Here is a 7,421-nt window from a genome sequence, read left to right on the forward strand (position 1 = left end):
CCTGCCCCTGCCGCTCCCCGCCTGTCTCCAGAGCCTGGCCCTGCCGCTGCCCAGCTGTCCTCCCAGCCTCACCCTGCCGCTGCCCGGCTGTCCTCCCAGCCTGGCCCTGATGCACCCAGCCTGTCCCGCCAGCCAGGCCTTGGAGAAACCCGCTCTCGCTCTCGAACAACCTCTGCTCCTGCCAACCGTGCACGTGGATATTGGAAGGTTCTGAAGACAAACTTCACAGGCTGCCTACGGGCCCTGTGGTGCTGCTGCCTGCCACCCTGTGAGCACCCCCGAAACAAGGTGGCCCCAACGTAAGTAGCACCCAGCAGAATCCCAGACAACCCTCAACACTCAAGGAGGCTGGGTGGTCCGGGTGCTTTCTGAGTGAGCTGTATCCTGATGATGTCACCTTTCACGGTCAGGGTAGAACTCGAGTGAGGAGGAGAGGGGAGAGGGATGGAGGAGTTGTGGCCAGAGGGACGAGTCTCAGATGGACATGAGGACTCGCTATCAGGTCTACTGTAGCGTAGGGCGGTGGTGACCACAGCCAATAATGCCTGGTATATTTTCACATGCGTGTCCATTTCATATGTACCCTTGTCGTTTTAGTAGAAAGCAATGACAGCAGCTCCGTGGACGTGGACGTCCTACCCATGGCAGACCATCCACATGGGAGGAAGCCACGGTGAGTCACCCTGCAGCCCCATCTAGGGAGCTAGAGGGAAAGGGTGTAAAGGACACCTGTGTTTCCTGGGGAGGGAGGAGGGTACGCAGCACAGAAGGCTGTGCTTGAGTCAAGAGCGAGGATTCAGCGGCAGGAAGATGAGGAGCAGCAGGAGGGCGACGTCTCCCTGACTTGTGTATCACTGCCGGAGGGAGGCTCCCCTAAGACCAGGGAGTGCCCAGCACCTTGGAGCCTTCTGACCACAGCCTCCTGACTGGGTGCAGGTAGATGTGGGGGCTGTGTGAGGGTGGGGTTAGTTGAGCAGAGCCGTGATTTATCCCACCGTCCTCCGTGGTACGGAGCTTCTCTCTGCTCATCTCCTCGCATGTCCCTGTGTGACAGTTTCCAAGGAGCCACAGAGGAGGTGCTGGAAGGACAGTGAGCCCAGGTGAAGAGAGGCAGCCCTGCCTGTTCTGAGGACTGGGACACTGCTGTTCCCCCAGCCACCATGTAGAAGCCTAGACTCGGCCGAGCTGTGAGCAGCCCAGGAGTATGCAGAGGCCACACTGATCCTCTGCCCCAGCCCAGTCACCAGAGATTGGCTACATCCTACATCATCCCAGTGCCAGCCACGGAGCATCCTGGCCCAGAAGTCAGCACAGCTGAGTCCTGAGGACCAGGGCCATGCCTCAGCCCAAGTGGACCTCGCCTAGGCCCAGAGCCCCATACCTAACGTCTCTGTGGCCTCCCTGCCTCCTCCTCGGTCATCCAGGACGCAGTCGGTCCCAGCCCAAGGCATTCTGCTTCCAGGGTGTCTCAAACTCAGCCTGTCTTTGCCCCGTGCGCCATCAGGTCAGCACAGCTGAGTCCTGAGGACCAGGGCCATGCCTCAGCCCAAGTGGACCTCGCCTAGGCCCAGAGCCCCATACCTAACGTCTCTGTGGCCTCCCTGCCTCCTCCTCGGTCATCCAGGACGCAGTCGGTCCCAGCCCAAGGCATTCTGCTTCCAGGGTGTCTCAAACTCAGCCTGTCTTTGCCCCGTGCGCCATCAGCACTGAACAGCAGATTTGTTCATGGCACAGATGTTGGGGACACTCAGGGCCAAGGACAGAGGTGCGGACTGCAGACATGAGGGGCGAGGCCAATGCCGAGGGCTTCTGCAGGTGAGAGCAGGAAGGGGATTCAGGAGCAGAACATGGACACAGTCAAGGGATCAAATGAGCCAGCCTCTGCCCCAGAGCAGCCGGCTGAGGACTGATTCGGGGACGGCCCCGGGGGACAGCGCTGCCGTGTGGCTGGCACAGTCAGCAGAACTTCAGCATAATGACCCACGTGATTCTCTGAGATTGCTCGGAGCCTGGTGCTACTCTTCCTCTTCCTGCTCTCAGGATCACTGGGACTTTATAGAGGAGGAGGAGACCCCTCACCTCATAGCACTTTTATTGTAACAGGTTGCCAAGACCCCTCCTTTGTCTGACGGGCTGGCGCTAATGCGCCAGATTTTACCCGCTAGGCAGAAGAGGACGTTCTTATTTATAATGTTGTTTTCATCCTCAAATCTAGGATGTGGATCTGATTATCACATTTAAGAGACTGTGTCCCAACCAAAAACCAGATGGCCTATGTTTCTGCAGTCTGAGGTGTGAGAGCCCATGCCTGGAACTCCAGGCTGTAGATCACTGGCGCATTGTTCTCCATGCTGCCAGGGTGAACAACCTGCGGCTCAGGCACTCAAATCTTCCCTAGAGCCTGAGCGTCCCACCTGGTGGGCGCTGACGCAGCATCCGTCCATTCCTTGCCTGCCTAAGGCCACAGAGAATTTCTTACATGAGTGTATTATTCAGCTTTGTTCAAGTGTTGACTTGCATTAGCCTCAGGGGAACAATGTAAAAAATGGGGAGAGTTTTCTTCCAGTTACGGTAACTTTGTATATAATTGCAAGGACAGAAACACTTTGAGTAATGATAAATACCCTCTGCACAGAGAGAGAAAGGATTCCTACCTTGTACTTGGAGATGAGACCACCGGGGCTCTGTTTTTGTGCAAGTAACTGTTCAGCTGTCCTCATGCACAACTCAAGTTCCTTCTGGGACTCCTCCACCTTCCGCCTGCTGTCTGACTCTGGTGACACAACGGTCTTCAATGCTGCAGCAAGTTTTACCATGGTGATCTGTAAAGACAACAAAACAAAACAAAAAGCTCAAAATTGGCCCAACTTCTGAGTACATTTATAAGCTACCAAATGTTTTCTTCCAGTAGAAATTTATATTTTTCCAGGAAACATAAACATATCTAATTTATTATGCTCTTATCTGTAATATGCTCTAAATTATTATTATTGTTGTTGTTATGGTTATTATTTTTGGTACTGGGGATCGAACTCAGGACCTTGTGCTTGTGAGGCAGGTCATGGCACCACTGAGTTAAATCCCCCGCCCTGCTCTGAATTATTTTTAAAAATACTTTATAAAACATTTCTAAGCTTCAGGGCCACCTTTCCTCTTCCCCACCCACTAACCACTCTGTTTTGAGAAGAAATAAATTCACATGAATGTAACTGTACTGTGTCCCTAAAATGTACCAATAAACTCAATTAAAGCTGAAAAAAAAAAGAAAAAGAAATAAATTCACGAAAGAAAAAAAAAAAAAAATTAAGGCAAAAATGACAGGACACTACCACTTAATTCTGGTCAGTGGGCTCTGAGATATTTGGCACATAATCATGTACATTTTCTACACGTTGAAAACCTTTCAGGTAATTTTTAAAAAGCAGATTCTCCCTCAAAGGAAAAAAGTTTTCACACCATTGCCTTTCTTTTTTAAAATCAGTGTCCTCTAGTCTTTCAGTAGAATTCAAAAACAATTTCCAAAAACTGCTTTGGGTAATACGACTACATTAGATGTCCCCTGTGAAAGTGTATCAACCTGCACCAAGGGCCAGGAGGCAAGGGAAGGCTCCCTCCCTCCCCTGTTCATCATTTTAGGTTAATCTCCTTGCTTCTTGCAGGCAAGGCCCATTAGTCCCTTGTCTTTATCCTTCCAGGGCCTAATCCAGTATTTAGACTATGACAATCCCCAATAGTTGGAAAAAGTGAATTGATGAATGAAAAATGAATGAATGAATTCAATATGAAATTAATCAGCCCAGGATTTACAAGCCTTCTAAATTTACCAAAAGATGTCAGAAAGAGGATGGGGTTGATTGCTTTGCAGTTCTTCATTTCTTAATCTAGTTCCCATCTAGCTGTTTCAGTTTTTGGCTTCTAGCATGGGAGAACAAGCAGTTTTCTTCTTGGTATGATGAGAATATAGGGAAAGTCAGGAAACTTTCTCAAGTTTCTAAGTACAGGAACACTTAAATAGCATATTAGCCCCAAAAAGTCAAGCCCAGAAGAAAATGAACACATAAGTGTATGAAAGAAATCCATATTCTGTAAAACACATTCAGTGAGATATGCTATCTGGAATCTGATTGGGTGATAGAATGGGATTGTGATTTTCCATCTGTCATTTTATTTTAAAGGGCCACGGTTTACCTACTGTAGAAGTAGACTGGGTCATAGTGCAAAGCAAAGTGCAAAGTACAGTTCAAGATCTGGTAACTAAACTACAACTGAATCAGTAAGTTGTTAGAACAATGTACTACTTCTGTCTTCAACCACCTCTTAGAAGGACAAGATAGGAAGAAAGTGAAAAAAAAAATCACCATCTTTAGTGGTATGTCAGGCAAAGAAAAAAGAAGAGTATGACCGTTTTCATTACTGAAGCATGACTGCCAAGGTCACTCAGTGACCTAGGAGAGAAGCACAACAGGAAGAGGTTAGAAATATTTAAGGGAAAGAATCAAGATTGGTGATTAAAGATTTGAAAGAATGATAAAACTCTTAGAGGAGTATGAATATTGGGAAATGAGTATTCTTAGGGTGCCTGATAGGAGTTTAAGTATCTTTTCTGGGAGTTAACTCGAAAATCAAAAGCTTGAAAAATGTTTTTGCCTTTGGCCAAACAATTCTGCTATTAGAAATGTGTTAACAAAGTATTTGCGCTAGTGCAGAAAGGTATACGGTAAGACTGCTCCCTCAATCTCTATACATTATTGTGAGGAGTTAGAGCCTATCTTACTATCTCATCATAGCAAATTAACTTCATAAATTATCATGTATCTATGTAAATGATGATGTAATCTACATTGATTGGCAAGGGGAGTTCATGATTTTTAAATTTAAAAAATTTAGTATGAAAAATATGATCTTATTTTTGTAAAAATAGAACGTACATCCAAATGCTAACAGCTGTCAACAGAAATGTAGGTGATGGTGTTTTGTTTGCTTGTTTCTTCATATATCTATTTGTGACGATGAACATAGATGAAAAGTGCAGAGGGATGGAAAAACTCTGTCTTTGTGGCTGCCATCTCTCTTTTGTCTTTGTATTTCCAAAGCCTAGCACATCACTTAGAACATAATAACCCTCAACAGCTATAATGTGTGAAAAAATAAATGATTATAATCACTTGATCAGAGTTCAGGGAGACACAACAGACTGCCTTGTACTCTAAGCCAACTCTATCATTTTGTGTGCTTTCAACAGAACTGCAGCCTACAAATGTGTTCCCGTGCACTTTCAGGGATGTCAACCTGTTTTTGTTCTGTGTACCTGTGCATCTGTACAGCAAAACGTACCACTAGAGTACAAACTCCAGAAGAACACGAACCACACTTGACTACAGCCACACCAAAATCACGTTACCTAGGGCCCTTTTACTATGTGACCCATAAGCCATCCTCAGAATAACATCAGATGCCTGAAGTTCAAATAGGACTTTTCCAAGAACCTGGAAGGAAGTTATTTTAAACACGGAAGACCACAGATTCTGAGTTTGATGGCCTGAGAGCCCCTACAACACCATCAGACAAATAAAGCAATTTCTGAAATCACCACCAACTCCTTCCACTTGCCACCACCTCTGCCAAAGGACAACACCGTTTGTACCAGATACTCATTTATACACAGGAATGCATATGTTTTGATGTTTGTATTATTTTTGCAGAAAAAATGATCAAATACTTCTGAGCTCTATGTACCTCCTCCTGATTTTAAGTCCTTATGCCCAAATTATTGAGGTGGTTCTTTTTATTCATGTAAATTAAATAAATTAAAAACATAAAAATTGTATGTATTGAAGAGATTACCTTGTGAAATTTTATTTTATTTTACTTTTTTGGTACCAGGGATCAAACTCGGGACCTTGTACATGTGAGGCAGGTGGCAGGACCACTGGGCTAAATCCCCAGGCCCCCCCTTGTGAAATTTTAATACAGTATATTTTGTAATGTTTAAATACAGTATATTGTGTAATGCTTATATCTAGCTCCTCAAATTTTGTGGTTTCTTTGTGGTGAAAATTTTCAATATACTTTCTGTTAGCTTTCTGAAATATATAGAGTTCATGATTGCTATCTGTAGGCACTCTCCTAGGCAGTAACACACCAGAATTTGGGATCTTTTTGTTGTTGTTGTTGTTCATTTTTGTTTGTCTTTTGAGGCAGGGTCTAGCTTTGTAGCCTAGGCTGATGATCACCTTGCCTGGGATCACAGGTGTGCACCAGCACGCCCACCTGGGGTTGTTCTTCAAAGAAATCTCTACATAACTTTCTTAGCACCTTGTTTAATTTTCAACAAAATCACTCCTTGTCATGACTGGTATGCCTCATACTTTGTTCCATTTTTTTTAAAAGAGTGAAATGAAGGTATATGAATGTCTTACACAATACTTGGTGGACAGAAAGTAGCCAATAAATATTACTTATTTGATTTAAAAATGAGGAGGGGGGTGGAGGGAGGGCAGGGACAAGGGGAAAAAATGAGAACCAAGACCTGTCAGTGAAGGTACAGAATCCCAGTAACGAATGTCACTGTATCATTGTACCAATAAACTCAATAAAAAGAAAAAAATTCAAAAAAGAAAAAATTTTTTAAATGCAGCACACTATAGTAGTAGTTCAAGGAGAAGAGTCTGGAGCCACATGGCCTGTATTTGAATCCCAGCTTTGCCCTTAATGAGCTGTTTGTGACTTTGGACAATTTACATAACTTCTCTGTGTTCAGCTTCTTCATCTGTAAAATGAAGACAGTCATTGTTCCTGCTTAGTAGAGGTGATTGATTACAACATATAAAGACTCAGCTGAGCCACGTATCTGCCACCCTGTCAGCATTATATAAGTATCAGCTATTTTTTTCTTTTTTTACTCTTTTCAATTCCGAATGTCCAGGGGACTGTTTGTTTGGTTGGTTGGTTGGGTTTTTTTTTTGCATTCTATGCTTTCGCTTTTTTTGTCTGACACTCTTATGTTACTTTAATATTTGGTCAAGTTCTACATTTGTCTGTGCTTGAAAGAAACTAAGATTCTGTTTAACGAATTTTCATAGAATTAGTGATAATTTTATAATTTAAGAAAGGACAAAATTCCAAAAGGAAAAAAAAGGTAATTAAGAAGATTGAGTGGATTCTTCAAGGATGTATTACGGCATTTAACCAATAAATGCCAGAAATCCCAAATTCAAACATTGTGAAATGTCTAATTCAGATCTAGTCTTTCTTCTGCACTTAAGATCAATGATAATTTAACTTGAAATAAAGTTACGTATATGATGCTTAAGAGGAATTAAATTTCACTCTTCAGAAAAATTCAGTGAAGAGATTTTTCTCTTGCCTCTTCCTGAGCTGTGGGTTGCAGAGAAATCTGTAAGTGTAATAAGTTGTACAAT

At 43.9% G+C, this 7,421-nt stretch overlaps 1 long non-coding RNA gene across 3 annotated transcripts; it reads left to right on the forward strand.

The window, feature by feature from the left end:
• The first annotated feature begins 204 nt into the window (after positions 1 to 204).
• On the forward strand, positions 205 to 5,293 carry LOC117287337. 3 transcript variants are annotated; one of them, XR_004518587.1, is made up of 3 exons: positions 205 to 299; positions 598 to 673; positions 5,243 to 5,293. It is a non-coding gene; the product is annotated as an uncharacterized LOC117287337 (long non-coding RNA). The 3 variants fall into 3 exon arrangements; XR_004518588.1 differs by lacking the exon at positions 5,243 to 5,293 and adding an exon at positions 2,216 to 2,259; XR_004518586.1 differs by lacking the exon at positions 5,243 to 5,293 and adding an exon at positions 1,055 to 1,243.
• Positions 5,294 to 7,421: the final 2,128 nt, after the last annotated feature.

Source organism: Fukomys damarensis, unplaced genomic scaffold (genome assembly GCF_012274545.1).
Source record: "Fukomys damarensis isolate Sample0158 unplaced genomic scaffold, DMR_v1.0_HiC HiC_scaffold_23, whole genome shotgun sequence".
NCBI lineage: Eukaryota > Metazoa > Chordata > Mammalia > Rodentia > Bathyergidae > Fukomys > Fukomys damarensis.